The sequence below is a fragment of the Porites lutea genome, chromosome 12, assembly GCF_958299795.1.
Source record: "Porites lutea chromosome 12, jaPorLute2.1, whole genome shotgun sequence".
NCBI classification, from domain to species: domain Eukaryota; kingdom Metazoa; phylum Cnidaria; class Anthozoa; order Scleractinia; family Poritidae; genus Porites; species Porites lutea.
This window is the reverse complement of record NC_133212.1, coordinates 22,979,406-22,995,431: the sequence shown is the minus strand read 5'-3', so window position 1 is coordinate 22,995,431 and position 16,026 is coordinate 22,979,406. Positions and strand designations below refer to the sequence as shown.

The window sequence follows — 16,026 nt, the reverse complement described above, 5'->3', positions numbered from 1 at the left end:
TCTTCTTCAGTTAATTTTTTTGTGGGGTCATTTATCTTAAGTAATTTAAAGTCGATGTATTTTGGGAAGTCGATACGAGCTTAGTTAAAAACAATTGCAATTTAAATTTCAATTCCGTATCTTTGTTTTGTTTTAAACATTAATTTTCAATCTGGCCGGGTCAGGTGAAATCGGTTTTTATCAGTTCGTTGATTAGCACTGTCGCATGACAGTCCATCCCATATTCAGGTGTATTATATTTTTGCGTCGTTTGAAGCATTACTTTGATTTGGCAAAAGAAGGCTAAGGATCGATCATTCAGTAAGCAGAGTAAGTTCTAAATCGTGGCGCCTGGTGAACGCTGTTAATCGGTCCATTTTATTGTACATCTGTCATACAATTTTTTTTTACTCTGATGAGACATATGTGTGTATTTTTGGTTTTAGTAAAACCGGCGAAAAATGGAACTAATAATAATTAAGCACCCCAGAGGCATACGCGCCCCAAAAAGTCAGTCAGTGTAAATACTTGTTGATAGATAGATTCTAATGTAACAGTTACAGCATTATTTGTTTGCTCTTGATCATTCACGCACAATGCTTCGTTCAGGAAGTTGTCAAAAACGACAGTTTGGTAGATGCCGCCATCTTTTTTAATTTACCCTCGTAAAATTAGTATAAAAGAATTTTAAAACTTCAGCTTTTTTCAGTTATTTTTCAGCGATGATATTTTTTGGCATATCGCGCCGCGGCTCCTTTTCTCTTGATTCGTGTGCGGATATTAGTAGACTGGGTACAAAGTGTATACTCGCGAAATTGAAAAGGGCAGTCTGAGAACTAATTTAATTTGCGCTTCTTTGAAGCATCGTGAATGAAGCTTTCAAAGCGGAACGTTCCATATGTGTGGTTAGTTGCAATTTGCGCCAAACTAAGTGAGAAAAAATTCAGATTTCATGTTTCTGACCTATGATTTTGTGACACTATGCTTTCACTTCAAGCAAATTTTGGATAAACACTTCGGACAGTCAGCTGAACGATTCCCAGATTTGGGCGAGGCGCTGTCATTTACGAGCAACACAGTTCTGTTCGAAAAGTCTAAAAGCGTAAAAATGACGCAAAAAAATGTAAGTTAGCAATAAAAATGATAATAATGATTGATAATTCTGAATAAGTGTCCATTGCGGCTTTGTCCCGGGGAGGTGCTCTTTCATGTAGTTTTCGGTACGTAGGTATCTTAGCCGACCCTATTTCTTGTTACAGTGAAGGGAATTCACTCATTACAATACATGCTAACATTCTTTATTGCTCGTTTTTTTCAGTATTAAACTAGCTGATTTATCGAGTTCTTGTTACAGTGAAGGGAATTCACTCATTACAATACATGCTAACATTCTTTATTGCTCGTTTTTTTCAGTTTTAAACTAGCTGATTTATCGAGTGTCGTTTCTTAACTAACAACGCTGGTAAATTCTTGAACCATTTAAGTTCCTGCCTGAGCTGATTTTGCTTGAAATTTTCATTACTTGTTCACTTCATTTTTTTTAACTGTAGAGTAAACAAATCAAGATTTGTTAAGTAGTGAAAACCTTTACAGAGTAAGTGCGAAAACAAATCTGAAAGCCTAAACCACTCACTTCTAGAGTCAAAAACTGAGTCTTCTGTTAGTTGCAACTGACCTTTTTATCGATACGGCGGCCATATTGAATTAATTAGATTTAAGGAGTATTATGGCATGTCCAGGGGGCATGAGCACGATCTGATGTACTCGCTCAGTATTTACGCGCGCTTTTTGGGGCCAATTTTTCTTTAAGTCTTCCTAGAAAAAGAATGTAATGGGAAAAAAAGATCGTTTTTCCGTGTTTGGATGTAATAATGATCGCCTTTTTCCCGAAAAATACACAATGAATTTCTCTTTTTGCCCGAAAAGCGCGCTTAAATACTGCGCGAGTGCCCCCTGGGCATCCCATAATACTCCTTAAAACTAATAAACTCAATATGGCCGTCGTATCCTTGAAAAGGTCTATTCGATTATTTGTGTATGGTCTTTGAAATTAAGGATGCAGCCACCGTGCCGTCAACAAGCAATAGGGGGTGGGTCCGCAATGCGTACACAATGACTAAAGTCTCTTTTCTTGATTAGCTGGACCCGCATTTACTCCCTCGGGTGCCAAATTTGGGCCCTGGCAAATCGAATCGTGTCAATCGACCTTTAAGGCCTGTCTACAGGGAGGGAGGGTAACCCAGCAAGAGGGACTAGCATGCATCATGACTTTCGACCATCCACACGCGCACAATTTTCACTTGCAACATCCACAATGTGTTGTAGGAATGTCGCGGGTCTAATTTACACGACACTATCTGTCGTGAAGTCATGACGCATGCTAGTCGCGCACGATAGTACACGGTTTTTGGTAGAATTTGGAAGTACCTGATGCAGTTGTTCAGCTGGCGGACGTGCACAGCTGGCGCGCACTTTGAATTTCGGAGGCACGAACTTCTAGTGGGGTCCGGTGGTATTCCTCCCCCGGGAAATTTGTAAAATTGGACTCTCTAAAATGCAATTTCCTGCGTTCCCCGAACCGGGATTGGTAACCGGGAAGGTATTTTAAGGCGTTAAAAAATGCTCACAAAAAATAAATATTTGACTGATTTGGCAATCATAATTATGTGTATGACAGGAATTATCTCTTTTTTTTCAATTGTATGCATTACATAATTAAGTGAGTAGGATAACGGTCAAAGTCTTTCTTTGGTTAATAAATGGAAAAAAAAACGATTTGCACACTTAAAAGAATAGTTATTTCGTGTGTTAACGTTACATGTCAAAAAACCGGACGTTGCGTCCGGCGTCCTGCCCGAAACGAAACCCCTGACGATAGTATAAGTAAGCAAAAATCGTACCGTGTAAACCGGCCTTTAGTCAGTCTTGTTGTAAACACAGAACGCCGAAACAAATTCACCTCCTGGCCAAGTAGTCCAATTTCTAGCAAATATATTGTACCTGTAGTACATTGCATCAGGTTTCTCTGGTACAAATCCTTCGTCGCAAGAAAGCTGGCAAATTATTCCCGCAATTAGTTGCATGCAACTTAGGCTTCCATTGCCCACTGGATGTGGAGGGAAAGTGCGAAAAGTGGCAACTGTAGGGAAATAAAAGTTTTTAAAGGGGGTTTGTCATGAGGATGTAGAGTTATAAAAAAAAGGTATAAAACAAATTTCATAAGGAAGCCCAAACGTTGATCATTTTGGGGCTGTTTTGTTGTAGCCATAACATTATTTGAAAAATTGGCCCAATTTTTTCACGTTTCAATCCACCTTCGTCCTTGCCACCGTAGCAGTAAGCGATGAGAAACATTTTCAATGCCTAAATATTGTCTTAAATAACAAAACGGGACCATTATTTTTGGAATTCAATATTGATGTCGGCTAAGACACTTAAGCTCTTTAAAAAGATGGCAAGTGGGGTGACCCTTTGATAACTTTTAGGTGATGTTAGCAACGCCGGCAAGGTTTGCCGTGGATCAATTCTCGTGAATTCAAAAAATCGATAAATCAATCCGCGGGCCTTATTACATCAATGTATCTCAGGCTACAATACATCGGATAACTTATCCTGTCGACATGAAAATACCCCTCCCCTAAGCCAACATTAACACTTACTTCTCGCTTAGGGCAAAATGATGGCTTAGGGGATAGGTGGGTGGGCGGTTTCCAAGAACCCTAAATTGATCCAAAGGGTTAAATAATGAAAATATGATAAATATGGAAGTCTGAATATTGAATATTGAGGTTTGAATTTTGAATATTGAAGTTTGAATACTGAACATTGATGTTTGAGTATTGAATATTGAATACTAAAAACGAAGTATTCCGCTTCCATCCCCGAGAACAAAGTAGTACTTTTTTCATTTTTTATGTCACTGGCTTTGCTATTTTACGAAAAGGAATTCAAATGAAATACATAACAGAACCTAGAGAAAAAAAATATGAAGTGTACGGAAAACAAGGCAGTGAAAATTTAGTTGATATCAGTCTGCAAACTCATTGGATTAATGCACGCCTTTAAACTCGATCGGCAAAGTCAAGTTATAAAATCGTACAAAGTAATTTCAGTATTGGAGCAGCACGTTTGTCATATGTTACTGTTTTGTAATGCAGTGTGTGGATGGTGCTTGTAAGAATCTAGCTCTTAACAGACCATTCAAATGACAATTTTGTAGTGTAATGCCTTTTTGCATGCCTTGAAGTTGTTTAAAATTGGTTTCAATCCGAGCTTTTCTTTTAACTCATAGAAAATCCCTTTTTAGTCTCGCTTGCGTAAGCAGCGAGACTCATAATCTGCAACGCGTTTTTCGCCCCCGGGGGTAGTCCCTTATATAGGCTATATAGGTAGAAATTGCGATGGTCGGGTGTTGTAAAATTTCACTGTGTGTCTTGTGATGCGCATGCGATTTATTTTCGGCGATGTTTGAAATGACGTGCCATGTAAATCACCTTTTCGATATCTGGAAATGATGTAATTTCTCTGTAATCGAGGCCCTTGAATTTTCGTGTATTTATACACGCGTATAGCCTGCTACTGGAGAGGTATTTTTGGTCGTCGCTAACACGTGCACTAAATCAATTCAGAAACAGATAAAAAGTATCGACGTCGATAAAGTAAAATTAAACTTTCCGTGCCTTTGTCAACGTCTTAGTTTTGCTTTGCGTTATTTTCCTCACCCATATGTGTTGTCCGCGACTGTGCTCACACAGTGTGTGGCTCCTCCTAAAATGTTCTGCATTTGGTATAGGACTTAATGGAGCCGAAACCAATTGTGGAATTGCAAGCATTTTAGGCATCCTACTGATGAACAGTTGGGACACGTAGATATATTTTTTAGCAACTACTATAATTTGCAGTCTGTCTACTTTGAATTGAATTGGACTTGGAAAATCGTACTTTGTCATCATAATAATTTCATATTAGCTTCGAGTTTTGTTACGAGAACTTAAACAGTACTTCCAAGTCGCCTTTTGCATTGTTGATGATCTTTTTATTATCGTTGCTTTAAATTCACCATACTATAAGAATTTTCTAGATTCATAACTTCTCAAGGTGTTCATGATCACGATTTAAATATTTTGTAACAGAGACATAATGGTAACAGTCACAAGATGATAACAGGCGGAATATCTTACCAAGTGTCAGTCCGACAGCCCAGCAAAACAAAAGAGTCCAAAAAACATAGGGTTGCTTCATAACTCTTCGAGGTTCTCCGTTCAGCAACTGTAGTCTCTGACACACCTCACTAGCCGCTGTGCATATTTATTACAGCAGATTCACAGGCGGCTCAAGCGCATTAGATGAACGCGGAAGTGACTCTTGCTTGCGAGCGGTGTTGTGTTACAAAGAGTTTTTTAATAAAAGGTTGCATGGGATGTAAACGGTTTTCGTAAAAAGAGAGAAAAAATGTTATGTTTTTAAATAAAATCGACGTACCTTATTGCTTTGTTGTATTCTTTGTTGTTTGCCCGCGTCTCAGGCCGTAATTGCCCAGACACTAAAAATGCGTCGTGACGTCAAAGTACTGTATGACATCATGGAGGACACCATCAATTTGCAGCTCGCTAAGATCCACGTGCGGTCCACGGGCGAGTTAGCGCTGTTTTGGTGTTGCACTGCTAAGAAAAAGACAAAGTGTCTCTTGGCAGTGGAACACCAAAATAGCGCTAACTCGCCGAAAACGCTTCAAAACTGTCCGATACGCGGGCAAACAACAAAGAATACAACAAGGCAACAAGGTACGTTGATTTTATTTTAAAACATAACATTTTTTCTCTCTTTTAAGAAAACCGTTTACATTCCATACAAGCCTTTGTAAATAACAGTTTGTCACACAACACCGCTCGCAAGCAAGAGTCACGTCCGAGTTCATGTAATAAGCTTGGGCTGCCTGTAATAAATACACAAAAGCTAACCGAATCCACAAATGCCCATTTGTCCTGAACATTTAACCGATAATATAGAAAGCAAATACTTCCGCTCTGCGCTTAAACGACGACCTTACAGCAAGATGATCTATCCGGCAAAAGAAAGAATAGGCCCGGTTCGGGGGTGGGGGGGGCACTCACTTTCATATAAGAGGCTAATTGGGATGTGCCGCTGAATGGGGTCGAATTTTCGCGACTGGATTGACTATAATGGCGTTGCATTTTCAATAGAGTTACTAGAATGGGGTCGCACGTTTTCGGATTTTTGGGGTAAGAGAATTGTTCATATTTACGGTTAGCAAACGTACCAGATATTTGTACTGTAGGTAAAAAGAAAAGTGTTCTTCATTCAATTTACAAAAAAAAAAGTTCAATTCATTTTTTTAAGACCTGTATTTAAAGGATTGATAAGGTAAATATATTGTTTAAAGATTACGTAGCTCTGTAAGTAGACACGAACCAAGACAGCGTATGATGGCCTTGCTTGTCTGCTGCGCATACTCGGTACGGCGACGACAAATTGATTATAATAAACACCATAGTCTCCTTCGCAGCGTTGCGTGACATCCAAAAAACGGCTGCAAGGGAGACTTACACCACCACCACTGTACATGTACATAGCATGTATTATTTGTAACAGTCGGCTTCCCATAACTCGAACTTTCAAGGGAAATGACAAGATATGCCTCTCAAACAAGCAAAGAACCGCTGATTAAATCTTAAAATGTTCAACTCTGTTATTAACGTCTTGGTTACTGTATTGTTGATAGATAGATTGTAATGTAACAGTTACAGCAATATTTTTTGCTCTTGATCATTCACGCACAATACTGGTTTCGTTCAGGAAGTTGTCAAAAACGACAGTTTGGCAGTTGCCGCCATCTTTTTTAATTTACCCTCGTAAAATTAGTAGAAAAGAATTTTAAAACTGCAGCTTTTTTCAGCTTTTTTTCAACGATGACATTTTTTGGCATGTCGCGCCGCGGCTCCTTTTCTCTTGATCCGTGTGCGGATATTAGTGGACTGGGTACAAAGTGTACTCGCGAAATTGAAAAAGGCAGTGTGAGAACTAATTTAATTTGCGCTTCTTTGAAGCATCGTGAATGAAGCTTTCAAAGCGGAACGTTCCATAGGTGTGGTTAGTTGCAATTTGCGCCAAACTAAGTGAGAAAAAATTCGGATTTCATGTTTCTGACCTATGATTTTGTGACACTACGCTTTCACTTCCAGCAAATTTTGGATAAACATTTCGGACAGTCAGCTGAACGATTCCCACATTTGGTCGAGGCGCTGTCATTTACGAGCAACACAGTTCTGTTCGAAAAGTCTAAAAGCGTAAAAATGACGTACAAAAATGTTAGTTAACAATAAAAATGATAATAATGATTGATAATTCTGAATAAGTGTCCATTGCGGCTTTGTCCCGGGGAGGTGCTCTTTTATGTAGTTTTCGGTACGTAGGTATCTTAGCCTGCTCCGACCCTATTTCTTGTTACAGTGAAGGGAATTCACTCATTACAATACATGCTAACATTCTTTATTGCACGTTTTTTTCAGTTTTAAACTAGCTGATTTATCGAGTGTCGTTTCTTAACTAACAACGCTGGTAAATTCTTGAACCATTTAAGTTCCTGCCTGAGCTGATTTTGCTTGAGATTTTCATTACTTGTTCACTTCAGTTTTTTTAACTGTAGAGTAAACAAAACAAGATTTGTTAAGTAGTGAAAACCTTTACAGAGTAAGTGCGAAAACAAATCTGAAAGCCTAAAGCACTTACTTCTAGAGTCAAAAACTGAGTCTTGTGTTAGTTGCAACTGACCTTTTTATCGATACGGCGGCCATATTGAATTAATTAGATTTAAGGAGTATTATGGGATGTCCAGGGGGCATGAGCACGATCTGATGTACTCGCTCAGTATTAACGCGCGCTTCTTGGGGCCAATTTTTCTTTAAGGTTTCCTAGAAAAAGAATGTAATGGGAAAAAAAGATCGTTTTTCCGTGTTTGGATGTAATAATGATCGCCTTTTTCCCGAAAAATACACAATGAATTTCTCTTTTTGCCCGAAAAGCGCGCTTAAATACTGCGCGAGTGCCCCCTGGGCATCCCATAATACTCCTTAAAACTAATAAACTCAATATGGCCGTCGTATCCTTGAAAAGGTCTATTCGATTATTTGTGTATGGTCTTTGAAATTAAGGATGCAGCCACCGTGCCGTCAAGAAGCAATAGGGGGTGGGTCCGCAATGCGTACACAATGACTAAAGTCTCTTTTCTAGATTAGCTGGACCCGCATTTACTCCCTCGGGTGCCAAATTTGGGCCCTGGCAAATCGAATCGTGTCAATCGACCTTTAAGGCCTGTTTACAGGGAGGGAGGGTAACCCAGCAAGAGGGACTAGCATGCATCATGACTTTCGACCATCCACACGCGCACAATTTTCACTTGCAACATCCACAATGTGTTGTAGGAATGTCGCGGGTCTAATTTACACGACACTATCTGTCGTGAAGTCATGACGCATGCTAGTCGCGCACGATAGTACACGGTTTTTGGTAGAATTTGGAAGTACCTGATGCAGTTGTTCAGCTGGCGGACGTGCACAGCTGGCGCGAACTTTGAATTTCGGAGGCACGAACTTCTAGTGGGGTCCGGTGGTATTCCTCCCCCGGGAAATTTGTAAAATTGGACTCTCTAAAATGCAATTTCCTGCGTTCCCCGAACCGGGATTGGTAACCGGGAAGGTATTTTAAGGCGTTAAAAAATGCTCACAAAAAATAAATATTTGACTGATTTGGCAATCATAATTATGTGTATGACAGGAATTATCTCTTTTTTTTCAATTGTATGCATTACATAATTAAGTGAGTAGGATAACGGTCAAAGTCTTTCTTTGGTTAATAAATGGAAAAAAAAACGATTTGCACACTTAAAAGAATAGTTATTTCGTGTGTTAACGTTACATGTCAAAAAACCGGACGTTGCGTCTGGCGTCCTGCCCGAAACGAAACCCCTGACGATAGTATAAGTAAGCAAAAATCGTACCGTGTAAACCGGCCTTTAGTCAGTCTTGTTGTAAACACAGAACGCCGAAACAAATTCACCTCCTGGCCAAGTAGTCCAATTTCTAGCGAATATATTGTACCTGTAGTACATTGCATCAGGTTTCTCTGGTACAAATCCTTCGTCGCAAGAAAGCTGGCAAATTATTCCCGCAATTAGTTGCATGCAACTTAGGCTTCCATTGCCCACTGGATGTGGAGGGAAAGTGCGAAAAGTGGCAACTGTAGGGAAATAAAAGTTTTTAAAGGGGGTTTGTCATGAGGATGTAGAGTTATAAAAAAAAGGTATAAAACAAATTTCATAAGGAAGCCCAAACGTTGATCATTTTGGGGCTGTTTTGTTGTAGCCATAACATTATTTGAAAAATTGGCCCAATTTTTTCACGTTTCAATCCACCTTCGTCCTTGCCACCGTAGCAGTAAGCGATGAGAAACATTTTCAATGCCTAAATATTGTCTTAAATAACAAAACGGGACCATTATTTTTGGAATTCAATATTGATGTCGGCTAATACACTTAAGCTCTTTAAAAAGATGGCAAATGGCGTGACCCTTTGATAACTTTTAGGTGACGTTAGCAACGCCGGCAAGGTTTGCCCTGGATCAATTCTCGTGAATTCAAAAAATCGATAAATAATCCGCGGGCCTTATTACATTAAGATATCTCAGGATACAATACATCGGATAACTTATCCTGTGGACATGAAAATACCCCTCCCCTAAGCCAACATTAACACTTACTTCTCGCTTAGGGCAAAATGATGGCTTAGGGGATAGGTGGGTGGGCGGTTTCCAAGAACCCTAAATTGATCCAAAGGGTTAAATAATGAAAATATGATAAATATGGAAGTCTGAATATTGAATATTGAGGTTTGAATTTTGAATATTGAAGTTTGAATACTGAACATTGATGTTTGAGTATTGAATATTGAATACTAAAAACGAAGTATTCCGCTTCCATCCCCGAGAACAAAGTAGTACTTTTTTCATTTTTTATTTCACTGGCTTTGCTATTTTACGAAAAGGAATTCAAATGAAATACATAACAGAACCTAGAGAAAAAAATTATGAAGTGTACGGAAAACAAGGCAGTGAAAATTTAGTTGATATCAGTCTGCAAACTCATTGGATTAATGCACGCCTTTAAACTCGATCGGCAAAGTCAAGTTATAAAATCGTACAAAGTAATTTCAGTATTGGAGCAGCACGTTTGTCATATGTTACTGTTTGTAATGCAGTGTGTGGATGGTGCTTGTAAGAATCTAGCTCTTAACAGACCATTCAAATGACAATTTTGTAATGTAATGCCTTTTTGCATGCCTTGAAGTTGTTTAAAATTGGTTTCAATCCGAGCTTTTCTTTCAACTCATAGAAAATCCCTTTTTAGTCTCGCTTGCGTAAGCAGCGAGACTCATAATCTGCAACGCGTTTTTCGCCCCCGGGGGTAGTCCCTTATATAGGCTATATAGGTAGAAATTGCGATGGTCGGGTGTTGTAAAATTTCACTGTGTGTCTTGTGATGCGCATGCGATTTATTTTCGGCGATGTTTGAAATGACGTGCCATGTAAATCACCTTTTCGATATCTGGAAATGATGTAATTTCTCTGTAATCGAGGCCCTTGAATTTTCGTGTATTTATACACGCGTATAGCCTGCTACTGGAGAGGTATTTTTGGTCGTCGCTAACACGTGCACTAAATCAATTCAGAAACAGATAAAAAGTATCGACGTCGATAAAGTAAAATTAAACTTTCCGTGCCTTTGTCAACGTCTTAGTTTTGCTTTGCGTTATTTTCCTCACCCATATGTGTTGTCCGCGACTGTGCTCACACAGTGTGTGGCTCCTCCTAAAATGTTCTGCATTTGGTATAGGACTTAATGGAGCCGAAACCAATTGTGGAATTGCAAGCATTTTAGCCATCCTACTGACGAACAGTTGGGACACGTAGATATATTTTTTAGCAACTACTATAATTTGCAGTCTGTCTACTTTGAATTTAATTGGACTTGGAAAATCGTACTTTGTCATCATAATAATTTCATATTAGCTTCGAGTTTTGTTACGAGAACTTAAACAGTACTTCCAAGTCGCCTTTTGCATTGTTGATGATCTTTTTATTATCGTTGCTTTAAATTCACCATACTATAAGAATTTTCTAGATTCATAACTTCTCAAGGTGTTCATGATCACGATTTAAATATTTTGTAACAGAGACATAATGGTAACAGTCACAAGGTGATAACAGGCGGAATATCTTACCAAGTGTCAGTCCGACAGCCCAGCAAAACAAAAGAGTCCAAAAAACATAGGGTTGCTTCATAACTCTTCGAGGTTCTCCGTTCAGCAACTGTAGTCTCTGACACACCTCACTAGCCGCTGTGCATATTTATTACAGCAGATTCACAGGCGGCCCAAGCGCATTAGATGAACGCGGAAGTGACTCTTGCTTGCGAGCGGTGTTGTGTTACAAAGAGTTTTTTAATAAAAGGTTGCATGGGATGTAAACGGTTTTCGTAAAAAGAGAGAAAAAATGTTATGTTTTTAAATAAAATCGACGTACCTTATTGCTTTGTTGTATTCTTTGTTGTTTGCCCGCGTCTCAGGCCGTAATTGCCCAGACACTAAAAATGCGTCGTGACGTCAAACTACTGTATGACATCATGGAGGACACCATCAATTTGCAGCTCGCTAAGATCCACGTGCGGTCCACGGGCGAGTTAGCGCTGTTTTGGTGTTGCACTGCTAAGAGAAAGACAAAGTGTCTCTTGGCAGTGGAACACCAAAATAGCGCTAACTCGCCGAAAACGCTTCAAAACTGTCCGATACGCGGGCAAACAACAAAGAATACAACAAGGCAACAAGGTACGTTGATTTTATTTTAAAACATAACATTTTTTCTCTCTTTTAAGAAAACCGTTTACATTCCATACAAGCCTTTGTAAATAACAGTTTGTCACACAACACCGCTCGCAAGCAAGAGTCACGTCCGCGTTCATGTAATAAGCTTGGGCGGCCTGTGTATGAACGCGACAAGCTGCACGGTTTTCGATTTTAACAGCTTTTCACCTGTGACGTACTAAAAATAAATACACAAAAGCTAACCGAATCCACAAATGCCCATTTGTCCTGAACATTTAACCGATAATATAGAAAGCAAATACTTCCGCTCTGCGCTTAAACGACGACTTTACAGCAAGATGATCTATCCGGCAAAAGAAAGAATAGGCCCGGTTCGGGGGGGGGGCGGGGGGCACTCACTTTCTTATAAGAGGCTAATTGGGATGTGCCGCTGAATGGGGTCGAATTTTCGCGTTTGGATTGACTATAATGGCGTTGCATTTTCAATAGAGTTACTAGAATGGGGTCGCACGTTTTCGGATTTTTGGGGTAAGAGAATTGTTCATATTTACGGTTAGCAAACGTACCAGATATTTGTACTGTAGGTAAAAAGAAAAGTGTTCTTCATTCAATTTACAAAAAAAAAAGTTCAATTCATTTTTTTAAGACCTGTATTTAAAGGATTGATAAGGTAAATATATTGTTTAAAGATTACGTAGCTCTGTAAGTAGACACGAACCAAGACAGCGTGTGATGGCCTTGCTTGTCTGCTGCGCATACTCGTTACGGCGACGAGAAATTGATTATAATAAACACCATAGTCTCCTTCGCAGCGTTGCGTGACATCCAAAAAACGGCTGCAAGGGAGACTTACACCACCACCACTGTACATGTACATAGCCGTGTATTATTTGTAACAGTCGGCTTCCCATAACTCGAACTTTCAAGGGAAATGACAAGATATGCCTCTCAAACAAGCAAAGAACCGCTGATTAAATCTTAAAATGTCCAACTCTGTTATTAACGTCTTGGTTACTGTATTGTTGATAGATAGATTGTAATGTAACAGTTACAGCAATATTTTTTGCTCTTGATCATTCACGCACAATACTGGTTTCGTTCAGGAAGTTGTCAAAAACGACAGTTTGGCAGATGCCGCCATCTTTTTTAATTTACCGTCGTAAAATTAGTAGAAAAGAATTTTAAAACTGCAGCTTTTTTCAGCTATTTTTCAACGATGACATTTTTTGACATGTCGCGCCGCGGCTCCTTTTCTCTTGATCCGTGTGCGGATATTAGTGGACTAGGTACAAAGTGTACTCGCGAAATTGAAAAAGGCAGTGTGAGAACTAATTTAATTTGCGCTTCTTTGAAGCATCGTGAATGAAGCTTTCAAAGCGGAACGTTCCATAGGTGTGGTTAGTTGCAATTTGCGCCAAACTAAGTGAGAAAAAATTCGGATTTCATGTTTCTGACCTATGATTTTGTGACACTACGCTTTCACTTCCAGCAAATTTTGGATAAACATTTCGGACAGTCAGCTGAACGATTCCCACATTTGGGCGAGGCGCTGTCATTTGCGAGCAACACAGTTCTGTTCGAAAAGTCTAAAAGCGTAAAAATGACGTACAAAAATGTTAGTTAACAATAAAAATGATAATGATGATTGATAATTCTGAATAAGTGTCCATTGCAGCTTTGTCCCGGGGAGGTGCTCTTTTATGTAGTTTTCGGTACGTAGGTATCTTAGCCTGCTCCGACCCTATTTCTTGTTACATTGAAGGGAATTCACTCATTACAATACATGCTAACATTCTTTATTGCACGTTTTTTTCAGTTTTAAACTCGCTGATTTATCGAGTTCTTGTTACAGTGAAGGGAATTCACTCATTACAATACATGCTAACATTCTTTATTGCACGTTTTTTTCAGTTTTAAACTAGCTGATTTATCGAGTGTCGTTTCTTAACTAACAACGCTGGTAAATTCTTGAACCATTTAAGTTCCTGCCTGAGCTGATTTTGCTTGAGATTTTCATTACTTGTTCACTTCAGTTTTTTTAACTGTAGAGTAAACAAAACAAGATTTGTTAAGTAGTGAAAACCTTTACAGAGTAAGTGCGAAAACAAATCTGAAAGCCTAAACCACTCACTTCTAGAGTCAAAAACTGAGTCTTGTGTTAGTTGCAACTGACCTTTTTATCGATACGGCGGCCATATTGAATTAATTAGATTTAAGGAGTATTATGGCATGTCCAGGGGGCATGAGCACGATCTGATGTACTCGCTCAGTATTTACGCGCGCTTTTTGGGGCCAATTTTTCTTTAAGTTTTCCTAGAAAAAGAATGTAATGGGAAAAAAAGATCGTTTTTCCGTGTTTGGATGTAATAATGATCGCCTTTTTCCCGAAAAATACACAATGAATTTCTCTTTTTGCCCGAAAAGCGCGCTTAAATACTGAGCGAGTGCTCCCTGGGCATCCCATAATACTCCTTAAAACTAATAAACTCAATATGGCCGTCGTATCCTTGAAAAGGTCTATTCGATTATTTGTGTATGGTCTTTGAAATTAAGGATGCAGCCACCGTGCCGTCAACAAGCAATAGGGGGTGGGTCCGCAATGCGTACACAATGACTAAAGTCTCTTTTCTTGATTAGCTGGACCCGCATTTACTCCCTCGGGTGCCAAATTTGGGCCCTGGCAAATCGAATCGTGTCAATCGACCTTTAAGGCCTGTTTACAGGGAGGGAGGGTAACCCAGCAAGAGGGACTAGCATGCATCATGACTTTCGACCATCCACACGCGCACAATTTTCACTTGCAACATCCACAATGTGTTGTAGGAATGTCGCGGGTCTAATTTACACGACACTATCTGTCGTGAAGTCATGACGCATGCTAGTCGCGCACGATAGTACAGGGTTTTCGGTAGAATTTGGAAGTACCGGATGCAGTTGTTGAGCTGGCGGACGTGCACAGCTGGCGCGAACTTTGAATTTCGGAGGCACGAACTTCTAGGGGGGTCCGGTGGTATGCCTCCCCCTGGAATTTGTAAAATTGGACTCTCTAAAATGCAATTTCCTGCGTTCCCCGAACCGGGATTGGTAACCGGGAAGGTATTTTAAGGCGTTAAAAAATGCTCACAAAAAATAAATATTTGACTGATTTGGCAATCATTATTATGTGTATGACATTAATTATCTCTTTTTTTTCAATTGTATGCATTACATAATTAAGTGAGTAAGATAACGGTCAAAGTCTTTCTTTGGTTAATAAATGAAAAAAAAAAAAAACGATTTGCACACTTAAAAGAATAGTTATTTCGTGTGTTAACGTTACATGTCAAAAAACCGGACGTTGCGTCCGGCGTCCTGCCCGAAACGAAACCCCTGACGATAGTATAAGTAAGCAAAAATCGTACCGTGTAAACCGGCCTTTAGTCAGTCTTGTTGTAAACACAGAACGCCGAAACAAATTCACCTCCTGGCCAAGTAGTCCAATTTCTAGCAAATATATTGTACCTGTAGTACATTGCATCAGGTTTCTCTGGTACAAATCCTTCGTCGCAAGAAAGCTGGCAAATTATTCCCGCAATTAGTTGCATGCAACTTAGGCTTCCATTGCCCACTGGATGTGGAGGGAAAGTGCGAAAAGTGGCAACTGTAGGGAAATAAAAGTTTTTAAAGGGGGTTTGTCATGAGGATGTAGAGTTATAAAAAAAGGTATAAAACAAATTTCATAAGGAAGCCCAAACGTTGATCATTTTGGGGCTGTTTTGTTGTAGCCATAACATTATTTGAAAAATTGGCCCAATTTTTTCACGTTTCAATTCACCTTCGTCCTTGCCACCGTAGCAGTAAGCGATGAGAAACATTTTCAATGCCTAAATATTGTCTTAAATAACAAAACGGGACCATTATTTTTGGAATTCAATATTGATGTCGGCTAAGACACTTAAGCTCTTTAAAAAGATGGCAAGTGGCGTGACCCTTTGATAACTTTTAGGTGATGTTAGCAACGCCGGCAAGGTTTGCCGTGGATCAATTCTCGTGAATTCAAAAAATCGATAAATCAATCCGCGGACCTTATTACATCAATGTATCTCAGGCTACAATACATCGGATAACTTATCCTGTCGACATGAAAATACCCCTCCCCTAAGCCAACATTAAC

General features: G+C 39.4%; 3 long non-coding RNA genes across 3 annotated transcripts; all 3 read right to left on the bottom strand.

The window, feature by feature from the left end:
* Positions 1-1,350: 1,350 nt before the first annotated feature.
* On the bottom strand, positions 1,351-3,113 carry LOC140921748 (uncharacterized). Its single transcript, XR_012164037.1, has 2 exons — positions 2,880-3,113; positions 1,351-1,523 (listed from the first exon to the last, which is right to left on the bottom strand). It is a non-coding gene; the product is annotated as an uncharacterized lncRNA (long non-coding RNA).
* A 4,359-nt stretch (positions 3,114-7,472) lies between these two features.
* Positions 7,473-9,229, bottom strand: LOC140953548 (uncharacterized). Its single transcript, XR_012167464.1, has 2 exons — positions 8,996-9,229; positions 7,473-7,639 (listed from the first exon to the last, which is right to left on the bottom strand). It is a non-coding gene; the product is annotated as an uncharacterized lncRNA (long non-coding RNA).
* A 4,519-nt stretch (positions 9,230-13,748) lies between these two features.
* LOC140922137 (uncharacterized) lies at positions 13,749-15,508 on the bottom strand. Its single transcript, XR_012164078.1, has 2 exons — positions 15,275-15,508; positions 13,749-13,915 (listed from the first exon to the last, which is right to left on the bottom strand). It is a non-coding gene; the product is annotated as an uncharacterized lncRNA (long non-coding RNA).
* Between the last annotated feature and the right edge of the window lie 518 nt (positions 15,509-16,026).